The sequence below is a fragment of the Kryptolebias marmoratus genome, linkage group LG12 (genome assembly GCF_001649575.2).
Source record: "Kryptolebias marmoratus isolate JLee-2015 linkage group LG12, ASM164957v2, whole genome shotgun sequence".
NCBI classification, from domain to species: domain Eukaryota; kingdom Metazoa; phylum Chordata; class Actinopteri; order Cyprinodontiformes; family Rivulidae; genus Kryptolebias; species Kryptolebias marmoratus.
The window spans coordinates 11,872,635-11,880,920 of record NC_051441.1 but is presented as its reverse complement, the minus strand read 5'-3'; positions in this window follow the sequence as shown (position 1 = coordinate 11,880,920).

Sequence of the window (8,286 nt, the reverse complement as noted above, 5' to 3'; positions counted from 1 at the left end):
ACCCAGTGTGTTTCCTGGATTCTAAGAACCAGACAAATCCTGTGTTCCAGGAATCCTCCTGTTATCACCTCCCACTGTTCCCAAGTTCTGGCAAAAACATCCGGACATAACTGGCAAAAACAACCGGACATTCCTAACAAGGCCTGGTGAACTTCTGCACTCTCTATTCTCCTCCACAATCCTTGAATCATCGGTCTTTACATCAATCACGGAACTGCTCTTGTTTGAATATTTAACATTTAGACATTTAAACAGAGGGTCGTCCCTTGATTAATGTTTGAACTGGAAGTACGCACGCCGTGTGTTTGTGTGCGCAATCAGTAAATGTCACAGAGGAAATGCATTGATCAACTGGCTGCAGTATGATTTTTAAATCCTGCCCTTCCATGTAAATAAATAAAAACACACTTCACATACATTTTTTTCAGGTGTTGATTTTCGTTGACCCATGTAGTTCTTCTGACCGCTTAAAAATAAAATATCAAAGTTGTGATACACTACGGGCGGCACAGAGGAGCAGTGGTTGAAGGTCACAGGATCTCCTCCCAGCCTGGGGCCTTTCTGGATGAAGTTTGCATCATCTGCCCGCAACCCGGAAAGGTGAAGCAAGTAAAGAAAATGGATGGATGTTAAGCTATGTATATCAAAGGTGTAGCCACATGTTTCTATAGTGCACAAACTCTTGCTCCAAAAATCCAACATGGCAGGCAGCTTGTATATTTTGGCTTTAATTTTGGACAATTTATTTATGTCTTTGGCTTAGCTAAAGATTCACCCAAAACTTGTTTTTTTTTAAAAGATAAGTATAACCGTTTAGACTTTCCTGTGGCTTTTAACAGTTTCTGTTAAAGTTTGACAACGACAGGATCGGGACAAAGCGAGATAGACCCAGGCTCCATATTTGTCAATCTAGGACACAAAATGATAGTGGGAATGCGCAAAAATAAGCTGCCAAATCATAGTTTCTGAAAAGCTCTGTATTTCCTGACAACACAGATCCACCAGAAGCAGAGTTTTTAAATATCTCCACTTTTCAAAGTGGGTTTAAAAAGATCAGTTTTTCTTACCGAAACACAGTTTGTGTGTGGACAGGAGGTGCAAGCAGAAAATCTCAGTTTTTAATAATATCTGGAATAGAGTGGATAGGGCCTTAGTTTCCATTCAATGCAAACTGATATCATTTAGAAACTTTGCTTCGTGCCTTGTGGCGGCAGGCATCAGCGTGAACATTGATTCCACAATCAGTGTTTTTGTGTCTCCTATGAAATCTATACACTTTTGATCGCACTAAACATCTCGAAGCTACGAAAGCTCGTAGTGCAGCATTGAGACATCTCGCCTACAAACCTTGTCTGAATGAAGATGCGTCATTTTGTAGCTCCGGAGCTCTGCACACGGGGACCTTGGCTCAGTGTGTGTCATACACCAACACATGCACACATACGTGCTAATTGTTGCCTGTGCCGTCTTGATGTTTTCTCTAAATACTCAAGGTTTGTATTTGGGTTAATTACACCTTCTTAATCCCTAAGAATCTTTAGCTCAATTGAAATCCGTCATTAAGGCAGAAGAGAGAAGCTTTGCACCATTTATGTAATTTTATCAGCCCCTGTTGGCTGTAACATTCTTGATCGTAACAGAGGAGCAACAGGATAAGAATAAGGAAGGTAACTGCTTATACTTAAAGAACAACTCTTTAAATTTTAATATATTCTTCTTAAATAAGAGATGCAACTTGTATTGCAGTTCACTGACCTGAACTCTGTGTATTTGTTTTACGTTTAAGTTATTTTCAGCCACAGGGAGACATACTGATCAGGTGTTTTGTTTACCAGAGAAAATGTATTTATATGACTGCATGCCTGTGCATTTTTCTGTGGCTTATTACACATGGACGTATAACCCCAGCTGGAAAGTTTTCATATTTTTCACTGCTTTACTCCGAGGAATGCAATGGAAATAATTTAATACCCTTTAGCCTTTTGAGCTGCACACCATGTGACTATAATCCATAAATCTCATCAGAGTGTATGAGGATGTCACAGCATGGTGATGGCCTCTAAAATAAATTTCAAGTCCTAATAAATAAAGGACAAAAAAAGGGGAGAAAAAGAACAGTTAAACCTGTGGTCACCAGCTATCTTTGTTCAGCACAAAGACAGAAGGTGAGAGTAGCCTTTAGCTCTGACCAGCAGTATGAATCCAGCCCAATTTCACCTTCAGGCTCACAAATTAGCACAATATTGCTTTTTAAATTATTTAACCATGTGTTCACTTTAAAAATAAATCACACTAAGGGATGAAAAATGGATTAGGAATAAAAATAAAACATTGCAGCTGTTGTCGTACCACTAAAACAAATGACTTGTACATACTTAGCATGCAAAATTATGCTAAATTTACAGCTTTTCACGAGAGCAACCTTGAAACATTCATGGGGCATTGGCACAATGAGTCATTGCGATCCGTCCTGTCCACTGTAACTCAGGTAAACGAGGCGAGCTCCTTGGCACAGACTGCGCCAGGTGACTTCCAGCTTCTAAACGTCTTCTTGCCGTGCTCATACCAATGGCCTTTTTTTTCTCTGTCCTGCTCGCTGAATATAAAACAGCTTGTTTGTACGCCAATTTATAGCTGTAGGTCTTTATATTGGATTTTTCATGAAGAACAGAAATGTGCAACAACAAACACTGCAGTTCGTCTACATACAGTCAGTGTATTGACTTGTGAACTTGATGTTTTTTGTCTTATTTTGTGCTTCAGGCGTGCAATAAGTTCCTTGCTGTGTGCTCGACTGTAGCTCAAAGTTTAGTTTAAAATTAATACAGTGCGCGGGCACACACCAAACAAACTGAGCGCTCATACTGCTCGTTAATTCAGTCCATCCATCATGCCTAAACACCACAGTCAGAGTTCACTTTTTCTAAAATCAGATGCCTAGTTTTCGTCAGGTAAACACATGTACGGACAGAAGGAGGATGTGTAATGGACCTTTGCAGCCAGACAGACCTATTCTTATAACTATTCTGCTCACGCAGCTCTCTGACACACAGATGTTATTTTTCATGCTTACAGTTACTCTGCTGATCCCATTCGTTCCCTCGGTGCCAGCAGCTCATACGTCTCACTCGAGTGTTTGTTTTTCCGTGACTGTTCGCTGAAACATGCTCAACCATGTTCACCATCTGTCTCGCCAACCTGAAGCCCTTCGTTCGGAATAATAAACTTGAGTTTGACGCAGAATCAGGAGGGGTTCACTTTCAGTCAGGCTGGGCAGGAAGTTCACATTCAAAAATAGTAAGCAAGCAGGAGGACTATATTTAGATTCTGCCTGGATTTATGGTAATGAAAAAAAGAAAAGAAGAGTTTTTTCTTTTTTTTTGTCCTGAAATCCCTTTCCTGATGAAAGCCACATGATCTGCTAATGTCAGTAGAGAGCAGGGCTTAATCGCACCGGCGTGAGTGCTGGTACGGGCGCGCACATGCTCTGTCAGCGAGTTGGAGGCAGGATGGGTTTATCTCTTGGGTAATGTTGGCTGGTGGTGATTTCGTTAGCAGCGGTGGAATGATCTAGATAATACACTTATCCGTGGTCCTCCTGGGGGAAGGCAAGCCACTGACATCTGATTAGATTCCACAAAGATAAAAGGATCACAGAGAGTCACATGTCTACTTTATTACTGGGTGACTTTGGGAATTTATCTCATGAATCAACATCAGATAACAAAGCAATGACTAAACTGTTTTTTAATCTTCAGGAAGAAGTGATGATTGGTTTATCACGCTTGTGTTTCGATCTTGAGTGACTTTTACTTTCGCCCCTCATCCTCTCGAATTGTGTTTGCTCTTACCACAACAACATCATTGTCGGTTTATTTATAACAATAAAATGAAGCAAACCAAAAGTGCACGAAAGCACATAGTTCCACTGAAGCAGGTTTGTGAAACATCTGAGAACATCCGCTCCTGCTGGGTCACGATGATGTAAAAGTTCCTTTAAAAAAAAAAAACTGGGGCCAGCCCATTCAGAGGCTTAAAAAGCTACCAATAAAGTCTATCCTGTAAGGAACAGGAAGGTGATGAAATGAGGCCAATACTGGTGTAATGTGATCATGTTTTCTCATTCTCGTTAAAAGACGAGCACATTTTACACCAACTGCAAATGACTAAGCAGCAACTTTCTTAAAACCTGTGAAGAGAAATCGGGCTCTGCCTCGACCGAATGCCTCAACTCCAAGAAGCTGGACTTTATGACTGAGCTGAAGTGTTTGTCAAGTTAAAAAAAACAGTTAAAAATTAGACCAAGATTTTTCCACAACAGATGGTTTTATGGAAGGATCCGGATCATTAACATAGTTTGTTTATTCAAATTAAATAATCTTGTTTTGCTTTCACTGAAATTAAGAAAGTTTAAATTTATCAATGCCTTGATGTAGTCTGAGCAGTTCAATGAATCTGTTGTTTTAACCGTAAAGAGCAGATAGATTTATATGTCATCTGTGTAGCAATGAAAGGAAGTCTTATATTTGTCAACAATGAACCCTAAAGGCAACATGAGGGCCCAAATGTAGATCCATGAGGAACTCCTCACATATAATTGGGGCTCCAGCTGGAGAAAATTAATTTATCAACAAATTCAAAATTGGTATTGTTTTTGTTTTGTTCTTGTAACATCAACTGAATTCACAAGCTCAGTAGGCTCTAGGAAAGAGACTTTTAAATAAGGATTAGCTTTCATTGTCCAAAGCTTTCTTTTAAATATTTAGAAAAAAAAATCAGGTGGAGTTATCAGGTGAACCACCCTTTTATTCATGTATCTAGTTGTATATCAAGGCACTGTTAGGTTGAATGATTTAGATGCACAATAGTTTTACACCAGAAACTAAAAAGTTGTTCTTGTTATAAAATCTGCATCTTTAGTTTGACTAAATTTGCTGCAGTATTTTGTTACATTTAGTCACAAAATACAACAGCAGTGGAATTTAATTAGTGTTCTGCAGTTTAGTTGCTGCCCAAAAAAATGTTAATTTGAATTTCCATCTCCTAAATGGTTTAATTAAAAAATGTAATCGAGTAAGAATGATGTTTTCCTGAACATCTATTCTGAGATCCAGTTGCAAATGCAGAACATTAATTTTTTTGAACACAGACTTAATGAGGATCTGCTGACTGTTTACCTTACAGAACTTACCAACCAGCTAGGAAATTGTAACACAATACGGGAGATTTGTAAATGCAAAAGTAAACTGGATTTATTTTTCTGTTTCCAGTCTTTTTTAGGCTAATTAAAACTATCTGGCAGCAGCTTCGTATTAAACTTGAAGTCAAGACAATTAAATTCAGCTTCTTTAGTAAAACTCTAGTAAACAAGTTTCTCAGAAATACGTGGACTGGTTCATTGTGTATTTAATTTTCAGACTGAGGGCTTTATTTAGGGTCAATTAAAATATATTCACTTAGCCTTCAGTAACCTTTATGTAAACATGTTTAATGAGACATTTCACCGAAGGAAAGGTGAATCAGTTTGATCATAAAAAAACACAAAAAATTGGAATCAGTATCTTTTGTTGGAGTGTAGTGGCATTAATTATCTTAAAAAATAAAAAACAAAACCCAGTTTTGAATTTGTGGCTGTAAATCTTTTGCACGGCTGACAAAAAAGGAGAAGATTCAGTTTGCAGTCCACATGTGCGCTGGGAAGCATGATTTAAACAGATCTGGGGAGAGATTTGTGTTCTCAAAATTGAAAGAAAAAAATTTTTTAAACCCAGTCTTCCACATTTCTTTTGTTCAAGGTTTCCTGCAAAAATCCCAGCTATGGTTGGAAACGGCTGCTGTAGCAGAGAATGTAATTTCTTTCAGAAGTAGAAAATAAGTGCAGGATTAGGTTAGGATTCATTCGTTCACTCATTCATGTTCTGACTGTCTGTCGTGTAATCTGAGCACAAATAGCTGTCAGGATCCTGATATTCTGTGATCCATGAAAGGAGCACGTGTTGCTTATCAGAATAAAGTTGAATTAGAATGTCCATTGATCATCTGTAGGCTCTTTAATCTTCGGAGAGGAGGCACTGCAAATTGCAGCAGCAGTTTGCTTGTTGATTAATTTGTTCATCCATCTATCAGCAGTTCGCTTTTTTAGTAAACAGTAAGCAAGTCGGAATTTTCCTCTTCTTACTAATTATTGACGGCCGCAACCTGGATGTATCTGTTAGCAAAATATTTCCTGAACCGCTGGACTGGTTTTAATGAAGCGCTCAGAAAGCAGTTATTGCGTGTACATCTGCAGCTCATTAACCTTTAAAATCAACCCAATTCAAGTGCTCCGCAACAGCAAATCGACCTTAGCAAACACACAAATGGCTTCAGTTTTTCAGACACTGAGCTAAAACTTGGTGTGGTAGTAGCTAGGAATCATCCTGAACCTATACTCTGAGCACATTGTGCAAATGTTAGAGTCAGTCCTCCACCTTAACACACCCCAAACACTTACATACTGCACAAACTCTTCATTTAAAACTAACATTCGAGCTGGTCCCCGTATGCATTCCCTCAGCGAAAGCTACTTCTATTTATGAAGTTATTAGCAAGTTCTGCAAAATATAAAAAGAAATAAAACGACTAATTACGTGGCAATGCGATAAAGGAAGAGACACATTGTCTTGAATGATCAAAAAGGCTTTCATAAGTGCTTTTATATCCATTAAAACCAGAGATGGGGAACAGAATGTGCAGTTTTTGGTGAATCATTTTAATAAAGGAAGTTAATGCAGGCTGCAGGGTCACAGTAGCACGTGACACTGAAGCAAACCTCAATTCTTAAAAGCCTCAGTTAGCTTTGCTTTCTGCACAGGCTTTAATTACAAAGCCAAAGTTCTTCACCACTCATTATGAAACTTGTTTTCCTCACAGTCGTTACAGCGCCGGCTCTTTGGCGCTCCATCATGTGAAAAAGCAGGGCGCTCGGAGCACATTGACTCTTTAAACCCACCCTCCTCTTTTACGCCCGTCTGCCACCTCTTCTTTACCCCTGGCAGACACGAGCATGTACACAGTGATAATCAAATGCAGGCAGCGTGATTTGAGTTTAATTGTGTGTGTTCACTCACTTTACCAGAACCTTGAGCGATGGTTGGAGAAAACCAGACAGTTCAGGAAGAGGAACGTATTGATGTGAGGGAGGGCTCCAATAAAGACCGGGTCAAATAATTATTCAGTGTCGCTCCGGCTCGTCAACCGCAATAAATAAACAGACAAGCTGGCAACTCGGCTAAACTGGTAATTTGTTTCTGGTGATGTACTGTTATCATTACATCTGCAGCAGCTGCCCACATCATTTCTTCTCAGCCCCCTCAGGATTTCGTTGGCGAGAAATCTCCCTTTCAAACACCGCCGCGGTGGGAGAGAGAAAAAACTCAATAACTGCAACAAATCCACGCAAACAGGACTTTGAGCCACACGCCTGCACACACCGACGTGCAGACACGTACAATATTTATCCTGCTGAATCACTCTGCTGTCACAGAGACAGATGATATCTGGGAAACTCAGAGCTGAAGATTTTTGGCACAATTCCCTTTTTAGTTAGACTTTATTAACTCCTTTTGCCATGTGAATACTCTTTTAGCCACAGCTCTAAAGAAAACCCGCCAAACAATAGTTGGGTTCTGTTCCCGTTAAAAAGATGGCCTCAACATTTTTAGTTAGGATTGTATCAGCTGTGTTACAGTCACAGAGTTTAGAAAAAAGGGCAGAAGTATTCATCTAGTCTAGGCTAACAACAAGCCAAATGAGGGCTTGTTTTTATATGATTTTTCAGGCTAATAAAGCAACTCTTTCTTTAAACCAACATACTGCTCTGTTTCTTGTATCTGTTTTTATTCTGTGTTGAATGTTGTATTTTTACACTCTGGATACATCCTCTAATGCTAAGGGACTTCCAATAAAAATTAGCCTTTGGCTAACTTGGATACATTTACATTTGAACTTGTTCGGATGTTAATTAATGCACACTGTTCCTTTTTTTAAATAAATGAAATCTAAAAATGCTACATTAGCTAATATTAAATATTAAACCTCTACAAATGGTCTTATGCAAAACTGTATAGAATTATTATAAGCTAATATAGTGTTTTGTACATTGTCTAAAAATCTGTTGTTTTAAAAGTCTGAAAATTGATTTTAAAAATTTGGCCTAACCATTAGCCTAGCCTGGATGAAGACTCACTCTCTCTATACACCATACTCTGAGAATGATGTCACGGCTGATAAGTTACTAACTAGTGA